Raw genomic sequence first — 18,839 nt, forward strand, 5'->3', positions numbered from 1 at the left:
AGAAAAAAAACAATGGAAAGACTGGTGAACATTTAGATTGAAGGCCAAACAGCAAAATAACCAAGAACAACAAGAGAAAGCAGTATCAATATACAATGACCTTCAATGTGAATCACCAAATCCTGTAGAAGTGGCTCCTTTTCATGCTAGTTATGGCTGGCTTAATGCTTTCAACTATCACTTTATCTGTCTCACAAAGCTCATAAATCCAGGGACTATTGTTATATATTTTAAAGAAATTGAAAAGGGATACTTTGCAACTGAATAATGATATGTCTGAGAATTCCTCCTTTCCTCAAAAAAGTAAATGCTAAACAGAGTTTTAAATAAAGTTAGAAAGCAAAATGTGTGAAATGTTATAGTGCAAGAATTATGAAGTTAAAGGTCAAAACTACTACCCATTTAGTTTGAGATGTCTTGAAATATGGTACTTGCTTCCTATTTTGAGGGTTTCACCTTATGCAATCAAGCATATGGAACCAACAAAGGTGCCATTTTGCCTGCCATTGGTAGCTTAATTTTAAAGTTTTTTACATTACTACTAGCTTAGAAAATAGCAACATGAAAAGGCATGGCAGACAGTGAAAGCATTCCCCAACTCACAAACATCCATTGGCAAAGGGTGGAAGCCATATTGACTCAAGGTATTTGAGCACAACCTATCAACAATCATTAACTATTTGCTAATTAAGTTATGTTGACTCAGCACTGTCCCCTATGAAGCTAGATTTAAAAAGAAAACAAGAAAAGGTTGAGCAGAGACATCAGTGGACACACATTGAGGGGAGATACATTCTACAGAATTAACACAGGCAAGTCACAAAACAAACAAACAAAGAAAAGGACAGCAACAAAAATAACCTTCAATAAGAAGCCAGAGTTGCTACAATATATTACATAAAATGTCCAGTTTTCAATGAAAAAATTACAAGAATTTCAAAGGAATAGGAAAAGGTTACCCATGTTAAGAAAAAAAAAAAGTCAACTGTCTCTGAAGGGGCCCAAATACTGGACTTACCAAGGTTTCAAAAGAGCTATTATAAATATGTTGAAAGACCTAAAGAAAAACACGTTTAAAGAATTAAAGGAAAGCACGATATTGACAACAAATGGAGAATCTCAGCAAAGAGATAGAGGGAAAAAATTCATATGAAAGAACCAAATGGAAATACTGGAATTGAAAAGTATAATGAGTAAAATGAAAAATTTAGTAGAGGGGCTCCTCAGCAGATGTGAAATAGTAGAAGAAAGAACAGTAAACTTAAAAGTAGGTCAACAGAGATTATCTAATCTGAAGAGCAGAAAAAGAAAAAAAAGGGATGAAGAATAATTAGTCTCAGAAACCTGTGGGTAACCAGGAATACCTACATACATGAAATGGGAGTCCCAGAAAGAGAGGAAAGAGAAATGGGGGAGAAAAATATCTGAAAAAAAAATGACAGTCAAAATATTTTAATTTTGATGAAAAATATTAATCCACAGATCCAGGAAGCTCAACAAATTCCAAGAAGGATAAACATAAAAGATCCACATTTAGACAAGTTATGGTCAAGCTGTTTAAAGCCAAGCAAAAAGAAAATCTTCAAAGGAGTAAGGGAAATGAGTTATTACATATAGGGAACAAGAACACATTACACACACACACACACACAAAGAAATGAAGGAAGACACAAATAAATGGAAAGATACTGCAAAAAAATATATATTTAACAACTAACAGCTCATCAAGAACAGTTGAACAAAAAGGCAGTGGGATGGTACAAAGTCCTAAAAGAAGTAAACTGTCAAGCAAGAATTTTATATCCATCTAAACTATCCTTCAAAATGAAGGCAGAATAAAGATATTTCCATGTTTAAAAACAAAGCAAAGCAAAACAAAAAGACTTAGAGAATAGTTGCTGGTAGACCTGCCCTATAAGAAATGTTAAATGAAATCCTTTAGGCTAAACAGAAATTTACACCAGTTACTTGAATGTACAGACATAAAGGACACCAGAAAAGATAATCTTGTAGGTAAACGTAAAAGAATTTGTATATGTGTGAATTCTTAATTGCTTTATAAGACAATTACATAAAAATCACAGTTATAAAACAATATTATTGGGCTTTTAACATGAAAAGATTATATGTATGACAACAATAGCATAGCAGAGTAGGGAGGAAATGTTATATTGGAGCCAAGCTTATATTTTACTGGAATACTGTTAGAATTCATCTTAAGGAGATTATGGTAAACTAAAATGCATACTGTAATCACAAGAGCAATGATTTAAAAAATAGCCAAGGAATTAAAATGTTACACTACAAAACATTTATTTAACACAAAAGAAGGCAGTAAAGAAGCAGCAGAGGAACAAAACCACATGAGACATAAAGAAAAAAAGGAGCAAAATGGAGGACATAAATCCAACCATATCACAATTACATTAAATGCAAATGGATTAAACTTTCCAAGCAAAAGGCAGGAATTGTCAAACTAGATAAAACAACAAGATCCAAATGTATGCTATCTATAATAGCCACACTTTAGATTCACACATAAATAGCTTGAAAGTAAAAGGATGGAAAAAGATATACCATGCACATAGTAACATAAGAGAACTAAAGTAGCTATGCTAATAGCTTTAAGTAAAATACATTACTAGTGATGAAGGACATTTCCTATTGATAAAATGATCAATTTATAAGAAAAACAATGATTATAAATGTATATGAACCTAACAGCTGAATTCTCAAGGCACATGAATCAAAACTTGAAAAAAGCTGAGGGAGAAATAAACAATTTAATAATAAGAAATGGGAGACTTCAATACTCCATTTTCAACACAAGGAGGAACAACTAAACAGAAAATCAGCAAAAACATAAAAGAACGATAAGTCAACCAACCTGACCTGATATCTATAGAACATTCTATCTAACAACAGTAGAAATCATATGAAACATTCTTCGGGAAAAAAATTTTTTTTGCTAGAGCTTAAAACAAATCTTAACAAATTTCAAAGGGTTGAAATTATGTGAAATATATTTCCTGTACATAATGAATTTAAATCAGAAACCAACAACAGAAAATAATTTGGGAATTCAAATATTTAAAAATTAATGCATGTCTAAATAAATCATGGATCCAAGAAGAAGTCAAAAGGTGTTACTACTATGATTATGTCATGTTATATGGCAAAAGAAAGATCATCTGGACGGGTCTAATCTAATCATAGAAGTGCTTTAAAAGGAAAGTTTTCTTCAGCTGGTAGAAGAAGGGGAAGTCAAAGAGATTTGAAAAAACAAGAAGAAATCAACATGATGTTGTTGGCTTGAAGATGAACAGGCCCAGGTGATTAGAAATGTGGGCAGCCTGTCAAAGCTGAGAGTGGCCCCCAGATGACAGTAAGCAAGGAAAAGGGGACCTTAGTCCTACATTGCAAGGACCTGAATTATACCAAAACCTGAATGAGTTAGGAAGTGGATTCTTCTTCAGAGTGTCCACAGGAGAGCCCAGGCCAGGGGACCCCTTCATTTCAGCCTTGTGGGACACTCAGCAGAGAACCCCATCAAGATCAACCAGGCCTGTGACCTATAGAATTGTGAAATAAACAATGAATGTTGTTTTAAAGTGCTAAATTTATTATAATTTGTGACACATAAATAGAAAACTAATAGAACTCATAACTAATAAGGAAACTGAACTAGTAATAAAAAAATCTTTCCACAAAGGAAAGTTCAGGCCCAGATGGCTTCACTGATTAATTCTCTCAAATATATAAAGAAATAATAACACCCATTCACAAACTTTTAGGAAATAGAGGAGGAAACACTTCTCAACACATTCTATGAGACTAGTATTACGATAATATCAAGCCAAAGATATCTTAAGAAAAACAAGGATCAATCTCTCTAAGAATGTAGACCTAAATATCATCAACAAAATATTAGTAAACCAAATCTCACATAACATAAAAGAACTTATAGACAATGATCAAGTGAGATTTATTTCAGGAATGTAAGGTTGGCTTAACATCAAAAAAATCAATTCAAGTAATACAGTGTATTCATAGAATGAAAAACAAAAACAAAAACCATACAATTATCTCAACAGAAGCAGAAAAAACGTTTGACAAAATTCAACAACCATTCACAATAAAGACTCTCAGCAAACTAGGAAGAGAACTTTCTTAACTTGATAAACAGTATCTATAAAAAAATCTATAGCTATAGGTTTTATTTAAGAGTACTTAATGGTAAAAGATCAGAAACAAAATAAGCATGTCCACTGTCATCTCTTCAAGTCAACAGTATACTAAAAGTTCTAGTCAGTGCAATAAGGCAAAAAAAAAAAAAAGACATTATGGAAAGAAAGGAAAACTTATTTGTAGACATCATGATCCTTTATGTGGAAAATACTGAGGAATCTACAAACAAAACAGAAAAACTACTAGAATAGTTAGTTCAGCAAGGTCACAAAATACAAGATCCATATACAAACATCAATTTTACCCTTGAACAACACAGGGTTTGAACTGTGTGGCTCCACTTACACAAGGATTTTTTTCCATGAGAAAAATAACTCAATTTAAAAATGGGTAAATAAATGGGCAAAAGATATAGGCCTTTAACCAATGAAGACATACAAATGGATAATAACCATATGAAAAGATGCTCATCATTATTAAACATTAGGAAAGCTAAAGTGAATAGCCTGGGACTTCCCTGGTGGTGCAGTGATTAAGAATCCGCCTGCCAATACAGGGGGACATGGGTTCGAGCCCTGGTCTGGGAAGATCCCACATGCCACAGAGCCACTAAGCCCGTGTGCCACAACTACTGAGCCTGTGCTCTTGAGCCCGTGAGCTACAACTACTGAGCCCGCGTGCCACAACTACTGAAGTCTGCGCGCCTAGAGCCCGTGCTCTGCAACAAGAGAAGCCACCGCATTGAGAAGCCCGCGCACCACAACGAAGAGTAGCCCCTGCTCGCTGCAACTAGAGAAAGCCCGCACGCAGCAATGAAGACCCAACACAGCCAAAAATAAATAAATAAATAAATAAATAATTAATTAAAAAAATAAAAATAAAAATAAATAAAGTGAATAGCCTGTTAAAACCAAAGAGAGAAAGTACTTCACATCTACTCTAATGGTGATAATCAAAAATATAGAAAATGAGGAGTTGGAGAAAATGGAATTCATATATACTGTTGGTGAGAATGTAAAATGCTATGGCCATTTGGGAAACAGTTTAGTAATTTCTTCAAAAATTAAGCATAAAATTACCATACTACCCAGCAATTTCTCTCCTAGGTACCTATCCAAGAGAAATGAAAACATATGTCCACATAAACACTTGTAACACAAATGTGCATGACGACACTGTTCATAATAGCCCAAAACTGGAAACATTCCAAATCTCTATTAACTGGTGAACTGTGAAACCAAATGTGGTATATCTATAAAATGGAACAGTATTCAGCAATAAAAAGAAGCAAACTACTGATACATGCTCCAACATGGATGAACCTCAAAAAATGATGCTAAGGGAAAGAAACCAAATGCAAATGGCTCTCTATTGTACAACCCTATTTATATGAAATGTCCAGAAAAGGCAAATGCATAGAGACAGAAAGCAGATTAGTGGTTGCCTAGGGCTGAGGGTAGTCATAGGAATGACTGCAACAGGGCATGAGGGATCCTTCAGCAGGCATGGTCCTTAATGGACCAATGCTGGTTGAATGTTATAAAACTGGATTGTGTGATGGTTATATATTCTATAAATTTATCAGCATCATTCACCTTTAAAATGGGTGAATTTTATAATAAAAAGACAACATTCATTCATTCACTAACATTTACTGAATGCATACCTTGTACTAAATACTGATCTAGGTACTGTGGAACCATCAAACATAATGAGCCTGCTGTAATGAAAATCCACATTTTAGTGGAAAGAGACAAATTAGTAAACAAACTAATTACAAGGTCATTCGTCATTTTTTAAGTAGTAGAAAGACAATAAAAATCAGGCTTTTTGATGAAGAATAATTGGGGTGAATGATAGAGGCTCAATGAACCCTTTCCACTTCTTTTACTTGCCTCAAGATTTCTTTACAAGGTCCCTTCTGCTATGATAGACAACATGTCATTAATACAGGAGATCCACACTTCATCTTGTTTCAGATGGGCCTTTAGAGCCTATTGGCTGAAAAGTAATTTGCTTTGGGAGAGATTTATTACACAATGCCCTAAATACTTATGGCAATATACAATTAGAGAACAATACAATTTGTAGAAAATAGGTGGAAAGAGGTAAAGTTAACTATAATGACAACAAAAAATACAAGTGGGGCAGATGTTGCTTACTTCACTGCTGAGAGGGAGTGATGATGAATACTCAAATCAAAAATTAATCACTGCACAATTTATAATATACAGTTTCTTTAGGGCCTGAAAATCATTATGATAGACTGTATACTGATAACTTTTGGACATATTTTGGCTGAGGTCATGATTAGGATGATTATTTAAGCTTGAAACAGTCTAAAGAGCACAAAAACTTAAATTAGTTCTTTAGACTAAGTCTAGCAAGTAGGAGAAGCCCTGCTCACAGAAAACTGTCCTAAGATGCTGCTGTGGAGAAGAGGGAAGGGGTATGGGTAGCAACAACACAAACCTGAATTCTCACAGCACTTTTCACGTGGGATGGAAGGGAGTGGACCCAGGCATTTAAACCAGGCCGTTACTCTTGGCAATGAGTCCAAATATTGGGTTGGCCAAAAAGTTCGTTCGGATTTCCCATAACATCTTATAGGAAAACCTGAAAGAACTTTTTGGCCAACCCAATACAAAAAGCAGGTACCTGTGAGCACAGACTGGCCTACTCGCAACAGTCTTCATGTTTCTACACATCTCAACAAGAACTAAACAAGTCAAATTGTATGGAATATCTGTGCATGCCATCATCTGTTCAACACAGCTGATGTGTCTAAATGACCTGTATGTAAAGGGCTTCCACCAATAAGTCTCACCTAGGAAGACTGGCACAACTTGGGTAGGCACAGACAGCATCCCCAGTCTATCAGGCTTATTAGCCAAGTCCTAAACACCTAGTGATTTAAATGGCACCACAGTCAACGTGATTTTGATTAATCTCTTAGCGAGAAGGACAGGACAATCGGCTTCTTCCCAAGAAGTATTCAAACCTGGAAGTCTTGCTCATTAGTATAATATTAGTCATAGTTATAGTTCCTCTCCCAGTTAATATTTTTCAGGTTGGTGCAATGGGTGTCCAGCATAAAGTGGCTGCTAATCCATAAGATATTTAATATATTTCTTGGAAATACAAATAAACAACTGTACATGTTTGTTAACTTGGCTATGAAAGACTGCTAAATCAGCCTACTTTAGTCTGCAAGAAAGGCATTTTCTTTAGTTGGTACAATGTTGCCTTTCAATGCTTTCTGGAAATCACTCTGACCAAGTGTGGTTTCTTCCACAGGGCAGCCAAAGTTGCTAGGCAGCACCAAACACACCTGCAATCAAGTGCTTACAAAACAGAGTGAGAATTTTTTTGGCACCATTAAGAAAACAGAAACAGCCATTAACATAAGACCATCCTAATATTCGTAAACCCAAACCTGACACAGAATCTCTCTTCTCCTCGGAAGGCATACTTTGAGGGAAAGGCAGAGGGGAGAAAGCTGAGGCAACATGGAGAAGTAGAGAGGAACAGAGGGGAGCAGAGAAGAGTAGAGAGGAAAGGAAGAGCAACATTGAAAAAATAACACTTTAGTACAGTTCATACAGGTTTTTAAAAACTATTTTAAGCTCAAAGGACTCATTTTTGTGCTAAAAGTTGCATATTTGATTACCTCACTCCAAACCAAAATTAGTTTAAATCCTTCTATCTACACAGAAAAATCATAGAAAAAGGACATAAAGAATGGATAAAAGTGATGACAAAGAAAAAGACTTGTCAGTTTCCATCTTATAGACTTTTCCTGTTTTCTAATACTTGTGTGATTAAGCACACTGATCATTTCTTCAGACAGAAAATATTTCTAACCTATCTGTACCAAGAAGATAATTCAGGAAGATGTATTTATAAAACGCTGCATGTGATAGGACTCACCAGCAGTTTGATTAACAGAAGACATTTATTTCCATTACACTAGCACAAAAATTCTCCAACTTTCGTGTTCATAAGAATCACCTGGAGGGCTTGTTAAAAATGCAGATTTCTGGGTCCCACTGCCAGAGTTTCTAATTCAGTAGGTGTGAGTTGGGTCCTGAGGACCTGCATTTTTAGAAAATTTCTCCAGTGATGCTGATGCTGCTGGTCTAGGAGACACATTTTGAGAACCACTGTGCTACCAAATGCCTCCTGACTTGATGACTGTGTTCCATCTGGCTGTGGGAAGTCAGTGTTCAGATATTTTTCATTCCCTTACCTCATACAATGGGCCAAACACAATTTCCTTTCCTGCTCTGGTCTCTTCCTCTATGACTGGTTTATACCTAAACATTTATTATTTATCCTCTTTTTGTGAATATTGGAACAAATAATTCTTTCCCAATAAAGTAGGTACCTTCTGTCCATGAAGTATCTTTTTCTCAAAAGTCTCTGTGTAGTCTATATGTAACTAATAGAAGAAAAATATATTTGGAGTTCTTTTCACTCCTTTTGCTCTCCCCTTTATTCTTATTTTATATCCATTACTTTTCAGCATCTTTTAGTCCTGCACAGTACCAGATGAACCTCATTCAGCTCTTTTGTTCAACAATGTTGATTAAATTTTCTACTTCCTACCTTATCTGAATTTGCTTTTCTTTTAAGACCAAATCTACTTATGACAAGAACACACATAAACCTTTGGGATGCAGAGGATTATTAACCTATCCGTAACTACATTTCATTTCTCTGTCCTTTCAGGGTATTAACAGATTTTCACAAAGTACTGCATCATACAGAAGGCACATGGGATATATCTGATAGAGCACCTTTTAGTGGGTGAAGTCACAGTTTATTTTATTTAATTTTTTTAAAGAGAATTATTTATTTATTTATTTATTTATTTATTTTATTTTTGGCTGTGTTGAATCTTTGCTGCTGCGCGCGGGCTTTCTCTAGTTGTGGCAAGCGGGGGCTACTCTTGGTTGCGGTGTGTGGGCTTCTCATTGCGTTGGCTTCTCTTATTGCAGAGCATGGGCTCTACGCGCACGGGCTTTAGTAGCTGTGGCGCACGGGCTCAGTAGCTGTGGCTCGCGGGTTCTAGAGCGCAGGCTCAGTAGTTTTGGCGCACGGGCTTAGTTGCTCTGTGGTATGTGGGATCCTCCCAGACCAGGACACGGGTTCAAGTGTCCTGCATTGGCAAGCGGATTCTTAACCACTGTGCCACCAGGGAAGTCCCCAAAGTTTATTTTTATTAAGAGTTAAATCTGATTCATATAAGGAGATGTTAATAAAGCTCAAAGACATGCCCAAAGTAACTGAATCTAGAGCCAAAACCATGAAGTTTGGTTTCCAGCGTGAAAGCCAGATATTTATATTTCTGTAGTTCTTATTTAAATCTCTATTTCTCTTTTATTACTTTGGACCCTCAAAATAAGTATTCTTTACAAGATTCCTATTACACATCAATTTGGGCTTTAATTACAAGTTACAATAAATCTGACAACAATGTATCTTCTCTTAAATTTTCTCATTTAAATATTTTTTTGGTCCATAAGGTTATATTTTTACCTTCTTTAAAAGAGCAAAAAAATTCAATACTATATCTCCTATAAGTTTTTGTTACTGTGTATTTGTTATGCTCACAATACACTTTCTCCCTCCCATAAAGCCTCTTTGTTTTCTTAAGAATACCATTAAATTTGTATGCTAAAATTTAAAAACTACATTTAAAAGATAGTTTCAATGAAAATTTCCATTTTGGGGTATTACAGAGGGGGATACACTTACCTGCCCACTACAAACTAGAAAAAATATATAAAAAAACTGTTTTCAGACATTGGACAACAGGTAGTAAAGGTATATGATCCCTGGAAGAAGGCAAACAAATGAGCTAAGCCATACAATGGCCCTGCATTTCTGTTTGGACAAACATTCCAGACTATGCTAGAGGGAGGGTAGTCCTAAGCAGAACACAAAAGTCTTGGTGAATTACGGAGACAGAGATTGGAGTTCAGGGAGGCTGAGGTGGCCAGAAGTTACAGAACAGAGTCCCAGAGAAGAGAGAGCTATTCAGAAAAATAGTTGAGTAATCGGCACATAGGCCCATTTGAGTTTTTGCTGAATGCCAAGACTGCACATGTGTAGAGTTAAACTGCGATAGCCTGGGAAGAAAACAACCAGGGAGTTGTAAGTAAAACAATTCCCAGAAGTCACACAGAACAGGGAGGTGTACAAGTTTTGACCAGTCAGAATGAGAGAGTCATAGCTGATCCCAGGATACTCAGTCCTATTGAGAACCCAGAAAGAGCTAACTAAATGGTTGTTAGAGAAAAATCTAGCCTACAGACTAGTCCTAATAAAGCCTGAACATAAGCCTCTAAGAAGTCAAGATCTACCAATAACTTAAATGCCCGCTAGGACACTCTGTAAAGGAAGACAACAAAATCTAGATACTCATTAATGTAACATACACACTAACGAACAGCCAAGAAAAATTACAAGACATATGATGAAATTTGACTTGTCAATCAAGAGGAAAAAAACCAGAAGTGACAAATGATAAAATTAGCATATCAGGATTTAAAAAAATCTATTATAAATAAGCCCAACATAATTAAAGATTTAAAGAAAAACATGAACATAATAATAAGATATAAAAAATAACAAAATGATAGTCAATAGATGAAAAATGACAAATCTAAAATGTTAACCCCATGCAGTAAAAGTTTCAGGAGATTAGATGTTGCTTAAGGAACTTGAAGACACAGAAACAGACACTATCCAAAATGAAACACATAGAGAAAAAAATTAAGATTGGGGAATAAAGCCTTAGTAACTTGTGGAATGATACAAGTGATACATGTAATTGCAGTGACAGCAGAGGTGAAGATAGAAAAAATATTTGAAGAAATAATGATTTAAAATATTAAATTTAATAAAATCTATAAACCCACAGACCCAAGAAGCTCAATGAAACTCAAGCAGAAAAACACAAAGAACACCAAGGGACACCGTTATCAACTTGCTAAAAACTAGTGATAGAAAGTTCTTGAGCAGGAAGATTAAAAAACACATGACATACAAAGGAACAGAATAAGAATAAATCTTATTTAAAAATCTCATTAGAAAAAAACATACCAACCAGAAGAAATTATAGAATATTTTAAAAGTGGTGAATAGAAAACAAAAACACACTGCTAAGCCAGAACTGTATAAAAATTTCCTTTAAAATTGAAAGTGAAATAGATATTTTCACACAAACAAAAGATAAAAGAATTTATTGCCAGATAATCTGTATGGCCATAAACAAACAAACAAACATATATCTTCAGGTATAAATAAAATAATACTAAATGGAAACTTGGAAACAAACGAATAAAGACTTCCAGAAAATGGAAATATAAGCGCTATTTTTTCTTATTTAAAATTTACCTAAAACAAAGATAATGAGCCCAAGCTTTTCCCATGGGAGCCGCCAGGTTGAGAGGAGCGTAGTCTTCTCCTCTCACTGCCATGGCGTGTGCTCATTCACTGATATCAGTGTTCTCTTAAAAGGAGGAGTCAGTCATCTGGCATAAATGTCACTTTACCTGCTGTATTCAAGGCTCCTGCTCAACCAGATATTGTGAACTCTGTTCACACCAACTTGCACAAACACAGCAGACAGTCCTATGCTGTCAATGAATTAGCAGGTCATCAAACCAGTGCTGAGTCATTGGGTGCTGGCTAGGCTCTGGCTCAAGTTTCCAGGGTTCGAGGCAGTTGGACTGACTGTTCTGGCTAGGGTGCCTTTGGAAATATGTATCATGGGGGCCACATGTTTGTGCCAACCAGAACCTGGCAACATTAGCACCGCAGAGTGAACACAACACAGAAGTGATATGCCATCTGCTCTGCCCTGGATGCCTCGGCCTTATCAGCACTGGTTATGTCTAAAAGTCATTGTATTGAGGAAGTTCCTGAACTTCCTTTGGTGGCTGAAGATAAAGCTGAAGGCTACAAGAAGAACAAGGAGGCTGTTTTGCTTCTTAAGAAATTTAAGGCCTGGAATGATTTCAAAAAGGTCTATGGCTCACAGCAAATGAGAGCTGGCAAAGGCAAAATGAGAAACTGTGTCATATCCAGGGTAGGGAACCCTGCATCATCTATAATGAGGATAAGGGTATCATTGAGGCCTTCAGAAACATCCCTGGAATTACTCTGCTTAGTGTAAGCAAACTGAACATCTTGCAACTTACTCCTGATGAGCACATGGGACATTTCTGCATTTGTACTGAAAGTACTTTCCACAAGTAAGATGATCTGTATGGCATTTGGCATGAAGTTGCTTCCTTCAAGAGCAACTACAACCTTCCCATGTGCAAGATGCTCAAAACAGACCTTTGCAGAAACTTGAAAAGCCCAGAGATCCAAAGAGCCCTCAGAACACCACACAGATTCATCTGTGAGTCCAGAAGAAGAATCCACTGAAAAACCTGAGAATCACACTGAAGCTAAACCCATATGCAAAGACCATGCACTGGATGGACATAATTCTTCTCTAGGAGAAGAATCAGAAACTCTGGATGGATAAGGCAGCAGCAGCGTTAGCAGCCAAATCAGATGAGGAAGGGGTTCCAGTAAAGAAGCCTCTGGTGGAGAAGAAAGGAAAGAAGGCTGCTGGTGTTAAGAAGAAGACTTTTGTGGGGAAAAAGGCTGCAGTGACCAAAAAAACACCAGCTGAAAAGAAGCCCACAGAAAAGAAACCCACCACAGAAGAAAAGAAGCCTGCTGCATAAACTTAAATTTGTGCATTCCATAAAGGTCAGATCATTTCAGACAGCTAATTCTGAATAAAGACCTGATCAAAGAGGCAAAAAAGAAAAGAAAACAAAACAAAAACAAAAAAATGAGCCACAAGTAGAGATAATGCTAAAACTGTTGACATATATACATTACTATTATGAAATAGATAACTAATGAGAACCTACTGTATAGCACAGGGAACTCTACTCAGCGCTCTGTGGTGACCTAAATGGGAAAGAAGGGGGGACATATGTATATATACAGCTGATTCACTTTGGTGTACAGAAGAAACTAATACAACATTATAAAGCAACCATACTCCAATAAAAATTAATTTAAAAAAAAGGCAGGAAAAACTAAAGAAAAACTGAAAAATTGGTGAAAAATAGAAAATAAATTACAAGATGGTAGATTTAAACCCAACCATATTGGATAATTAGTCAAGTGTAAAAGATACTAACACTCCAATAAAAAGCCAGGGATGTCAGATAGGATTATAAACCAAAGCCAACTACATGCCAAATCCAACTATGAGAACCCTACTTTAATTATAAAGACAAAGATAGGGAAAACTAGAAGGATGGAAAAGAATATACTCTACAAATTCTAATTATAAGAAAGCTGGAGTGGCTATATTAATATCATACAAGGTATTTCAGAACAAGTAATATTATCAGGGATAAAGAAGCATGTTACAAAATGAAAGAACTTAATGCACCAAGAAGACATTACAATCCTAAACGCAAAGGCATCTGATAACTGAAATTCAAAATATGTGAAGGAAAGATAGAAATAAAAAGAAAAATAAATCCATAATCATATTTGGAGCTTTCAAAGCTCTCAGTTAATGGCGGAAAAAACAGATCCCAAATCAGTAAGTATATAGAAGACCTGAAAAAATACTATAAAAACATTGACCCTATTGCTGTATACTGACTACTCCATCCAATAATTGTAGATTAGGTTAGTTTTACATGTGGATGAAATATTCAGCAAGATAGGTCATATCACAGGATATAAAACAAGTCTCAATAATTTCAACATATTGAAATTGTGGAGACTCCATTTTCTGACACAGAGGAATTAAATTAGAAATAAATGTCAGAAAGCTATCTGAGAAATCTGCAAAAATTTGAAATTAAGAAAAATTTATAAATGATTATAAACCGTTCAAAGAGGAAACCACAAAGGGAATTAGAAAATATTTTGAAAAAAAAAAAAGCACAACATAAGAAAGTGTGGGATGCAGGTAAAGGAGTTCTCAGAGGGAAATTTATAACATTAAATGTTTAGAACTTTAAATGTTTAAATGTGTAAATTTGTAACTTTAAATGAAAAGAATAAAGTCCCAAACAAATGATCTAAATGTCAATCTTGGAAGTTAGAAAAAGAAATGCAAATTAAAACTGAAATAAAAAAAAAAAAACTGAAATAAATAGAAGGAAAAATTAACATAAAGCCAGAAATAAATGATATAGAAAACAAACAATAGAGAAAATCTAATAAAAGCTGTTTTGTTAAAAAATCAATAAGATTGATCAAGGAAAAAAAGATACAAATCATCAAAATAAAAAATGAAAAAGGGGCACACAGATGCAATGCCACAGACATTATCAAGTTGAAAAAGGAATATTATGAACAACTTCATGCTACTTATATGACAATTTATGAAATGTACAAATCCCTTAAAAGACAGAAATTACCAAAACTGACTGAAGACAAAAGAGAACATCTTAATACCTCCATGTCAATTACAGAAATTATAATATCACAACGATAGAAAACAGAAAAAGGAAGAAACAATTTCCAATTCATTTAGTGAAGCCAGAATTACCTTAATACCAAACCAGATAAAACTACTAGGGAAAAAAAACCCTACAAATAACCTCACAAAACATAGATGATGTTAAAATGTTGGGGAAAACAAGAAAAATAAGACAATGCAGAGATAACCAAATGGTCAGTTGCTCCTTGCCAACTGCTGCCACAGTCTCCACACATAATCACTGTCAGCTGTAAACAAATTAAGCCCAGTGGTTCACAGGTGTTCACAGTCATAACACAAAAATGAACCTTCCTTCAGAAATGTAGCATTTAAAAGTTCTGAGGTGGAACTAAGAAAGATAAAAACCAGAATCAAGTGTACTGCTTGCTGCCTTATGCTTCACTCGAACGCAGATTTTAAGTAGTCTCCTACTGGTATGAAAAAATATGATAACCATCTGCATTTAAATGTTAGCAGTGGTATTCAAAGAATGTATTAGAACTCACTTGTTTACTATTAAAGTTGTACAGCAACATGATCAAATTATTTGCCTGATGGACTATGGAAACTTTATCCTAAGCCAGTAGAATATGTATGATGGCTTAGATTTTCATAATTATTTTTTCATCTTAACATAACGCTCATCTCCCAAAACAACAACTTCTTAACAATTTAATGAGAATAAAACCACAGTAAGATAATCTCTATTTCTTACATTCAGATTAAAAATACAAAATGACAGAAGTAAAGGAGTAAACTTGGAATTCCAACAAGTCTCCAGATTCCTTAAACTGCCATGTGATGACAATACTGTGTACCAAGCAAAAGCATAAAGTATGTTCTAAGAGATATTCCACTGGAAAATATACGCAATTTAACATTCAAAGGTCTTTAATTTCCCACTGCATTATTAAATAGCAGCCTTTTCTCAAGGCACTTTGCTATCTAAACAGAAGACAGCAGCAGAATCAACCCGCCAGTCCTTGTGCAGTGAAGTTCTCCTAAGACTGCAGTGCCACCCTGAGACTTTAGCCACCTTTGATTTTAAAGCCATCATTCTAAAATTTTAATAGGGAGTAGAGTGGGTGATAGAGGATCTAAATCGGGGCTCACTCCTAGTAAATTCTCATTATTATATGAGTTTTGAAAAATTAAAATCTATATCTTCTATCTCTACACGATCAGAAGAGAAATTGGCAATTCTTATACTCCTGAGTGTCAACAGCAGCTCTGACCTCAATTTCACTGAAGCACACACCTGGGTGGGTCTCTGCCAGGTCAAGTGCCAACTAAATTCTTCAATTAAAGAAAAAAGCATTTAAGGAACATTTATGCACTAACTGCTGCAAGGTAACTTTCAGGAAACTATCTTAACACCAAAACAAACACAAAGAAATCCTACCAAATAATTTTTAGAAACTGTGAAATGCTGTCTCTAGAGTCAGAAGTTGGTAGTTGGTAGTTGTGTTAAGGACATTTTTCCTCCTTAAAAAGAAGTTTCTTATACAATAGGTTTCATTACAGGAGTGTATTGATTGAAACTAGTTTCACTACCACTAATGTTCTGCTTAATTTTAAAGATAACATAATACTGAACAGAATAATGTGTTCTATTAATAACATTTTATTGAAACAGTAGACTGATTTATTGCATGTTTGTCCAAATAAACACCCAGATCATTTGCCATGAATCTTCTTGAGTCTAAGCAGAAGGCTGAGATGCAACTTGATAAAAATAAAAAGTTATCATAAAACATAATGAAAAATCCAATCTGAAAATTAAACAGTGCACTGCCCAGCTTCATGCTTTGTTAAGGGTCTGAAGCTTGCAATGAAGATGAAAGAGTTGCTCTAGTTTACTTAAAATGGCTATTGTGAGTCTTCATTTGGGAAAAACTATAAAAATAATTAAAATCTGTTAGAGGAAGTCTGGCCATTTAGTTTCTGAGGCAATTCACTCTAATCGCATTGCTCGTACACTTTAAGATAAAATAGCTTATTTTTTATTTAAAGATACTTTTTAACTTGAACTTTATTTTGTGGGGGTGAGAGAGGGCCGAACTTAACAGGCTTGTGTTCACGAACTAAAATACTTCTCCCTGGAGCTTTAAGTCTGCAGTGAGTCTACTCAGACCCATTCTGGTGGTGTACGTACACACAGGAGTGTGCATGTACACCAGCTATGTCGCAGGTGATATGTGAGAGGATGCCATCAGGGCATTTCTCTGAGAACAGTGATCCACATGCCACTTGGAAGGCAACATTTGCATTTCACAGCCAAGAGATAAGGCTGTGTTCTACTACATATTCTATATAAACTTAGTCCTTTATCTGTAGCTGATCTGCCTCACGTAGAAAGTTGTTAAAGATCTCTTCTATATTATTTACTATTCTGAAAAATTCTTGTTTTCTAAATTTATGTATGGCATTCTCGATATTAGGAAGCCTAACTTGTCCTGTAATCTTTCAAATTAATTTTGAAAAAGAGAAGTTATTTAACTATCTTAAAGAAATAGCAATGTTTGCTACACAAATTTAAGAGTAGGATTATAGAAACTGCAATATATTGACTTCAGTACAGTTAGATGTAAGAGTTCTATATTTAAAGCACCAGAATTTATTAACCAAGACTCAACAGTGCAATTATATACTCCAGCTTACAGAATACCCACCACCTGGGTAAATCCTTCATCTACTGCATAACATATCATAATTCATTAAACAGTCCCTTATTGGTGGAAGCTTAGATATTGTGCTGACCACTGACACATGGCTTACTCCACCCTCCATTTAATTATAAAATGTGGGAAACTACAGACTCCCTTCTATTAGCCAGAGCTCTGGATGTCAATTAGGTTCTGCTTATTTCACATGATTTTGGGGGTCTTCTTTGTCTCTGCTGGCAAGGACAATGGTGAAAACATGAGAATTCTCTCCAGCATTAACAAAATAGGGGACATTTTTCAGTTTTTTGGGTAAGAAGCAGCAGAAGCACCAATGGCTTGTTGACCTGGCTTCCTAACCCTTTGGTCTCACTGGTGGGAATCTATTCTGTGGTTTCCTGGATGTCCAGAGACCAGTGCAGCAGCAGTAGATGCTTTGTTCCGGATTCCAGCATAGCTCCAGTGATGGTCTCAGAGCATTATGCCCTGAGTATATTAGTTCAATATTGTTCTGAAGTCACCAACCGAAGTCCAACATAAAATCGCTTCTTAGGCCCTTCCAAAGCTTTTATTCCTAACATAAAATTCCTTCTTGTTTAAAATATCTTGAATGGTTTCTGTTTCCCACACTGAACTCTGACTGACAAGTCTTTTGCTATTACTAACAATGAATTCTTTTTTTTTTCTGAATTAAGATACAATTTATGTACAATAAGATTCATCCTTAAGTCTACGGTTTTTCAAGTTTTAAGAAATGAGTACAGTCGGGTAATCACCATAATAATCAAGAAAGTTCCATCATACCAAAAAAACTCCTCATGCTTTGTAATCAGCCCTAAAAATTCTTGATTTGCTTCTGTCTCTGTAGTTTTCCTCTTCAGGAATGTCATATAAATGGACTCACACTTTGAGTCTCGCTTCTTTCACTTAGCATAATGCATTGGAGATTCAGGTATGTAGTGTGTATGCTAACAGTCTGTTCCTTTTTTTGCTGAGTAGGGCCATGTGAATTGTTTCCAGTTTTTAAGGAATATGAATAAAGCCACTGTAAATACTCACATATAGGTTTTCATGTGAATATAGGTCTTCATTTCACTTGGGTAAAAATCTAGGAGGTAATCCTGGTAAGAAGTAGACCTGAACTAGGGTGGGAGCAGTGAAGGTGGTAAGCAATGGTAGTAGTTGGGATATGTTTAGAATGGGCTGGATTTGGTGATGGACTGGCTCTGGGGGTGAGAGAGAAAGAAAAATGTCAATCATGACTTCAAAGATTTTTTTTCCTGAGAAACAGAAAGAATAGGAATGCCATCTACCGAGCTAGGCAGATGAGAGAGTTACAGTTTTGGAAGGGAAATCAAGAGTTCATTTTTAGTCACACTAATTTTGAGATGTTAGTGGACAGACCCAGTATATGTTTACTGTTAGCTTCATTAGATTGAAACCCTTTAGGGTAAAATCTGTATCTT

The 18,839-nt window shown here is 35.4% G+C and overlaps 1 protein-coding gene and 1 pseudogene across 15 annotated transcripts in view; one reads left to right on the forward strand and one right to left on the reverse strand.

Moving 5' to 3' along the window:
- KIAA1328 overlaps positions 1 to 18,839 on the reverse strand; it is a 370,349-nt gene that overhangs the window by 170,413 nt on the left and 181,097 nt on the right. The window lies entirely within an intron of this gene.
- LOC309639174 (large ribosomal subunit protein uL4 pseudogene) overlaps positions 4 to 18,839 on the forward strand; it is a 470,274-nt pseudogene continuing 451,438 nt past the window's right edge. Inside the window, exon 1 of the transcript XR_014268569.1 lies at positions 4 to 13,571. The product of XR_014268569.1 is annotated as a large ribosomal subunit protein uL4 pseudogene (transcript). The remainder of the gene's footprint in view (positions 13,572 to 18,839) is intronic.

Source organism: Balaenoptera physalus (genome assembly GCF_965194825.1).
Source record: "Balaenoptera physalus genome assembly, chromosome: 12".
In the NCBI taxonomy this organism is placed as follows: Eukaryota; Metazoa; Chordata; class Mammalia; order Artiodactyla; family Balaenopteridae; genus Balaenoptera; species Balaenoptera physalus.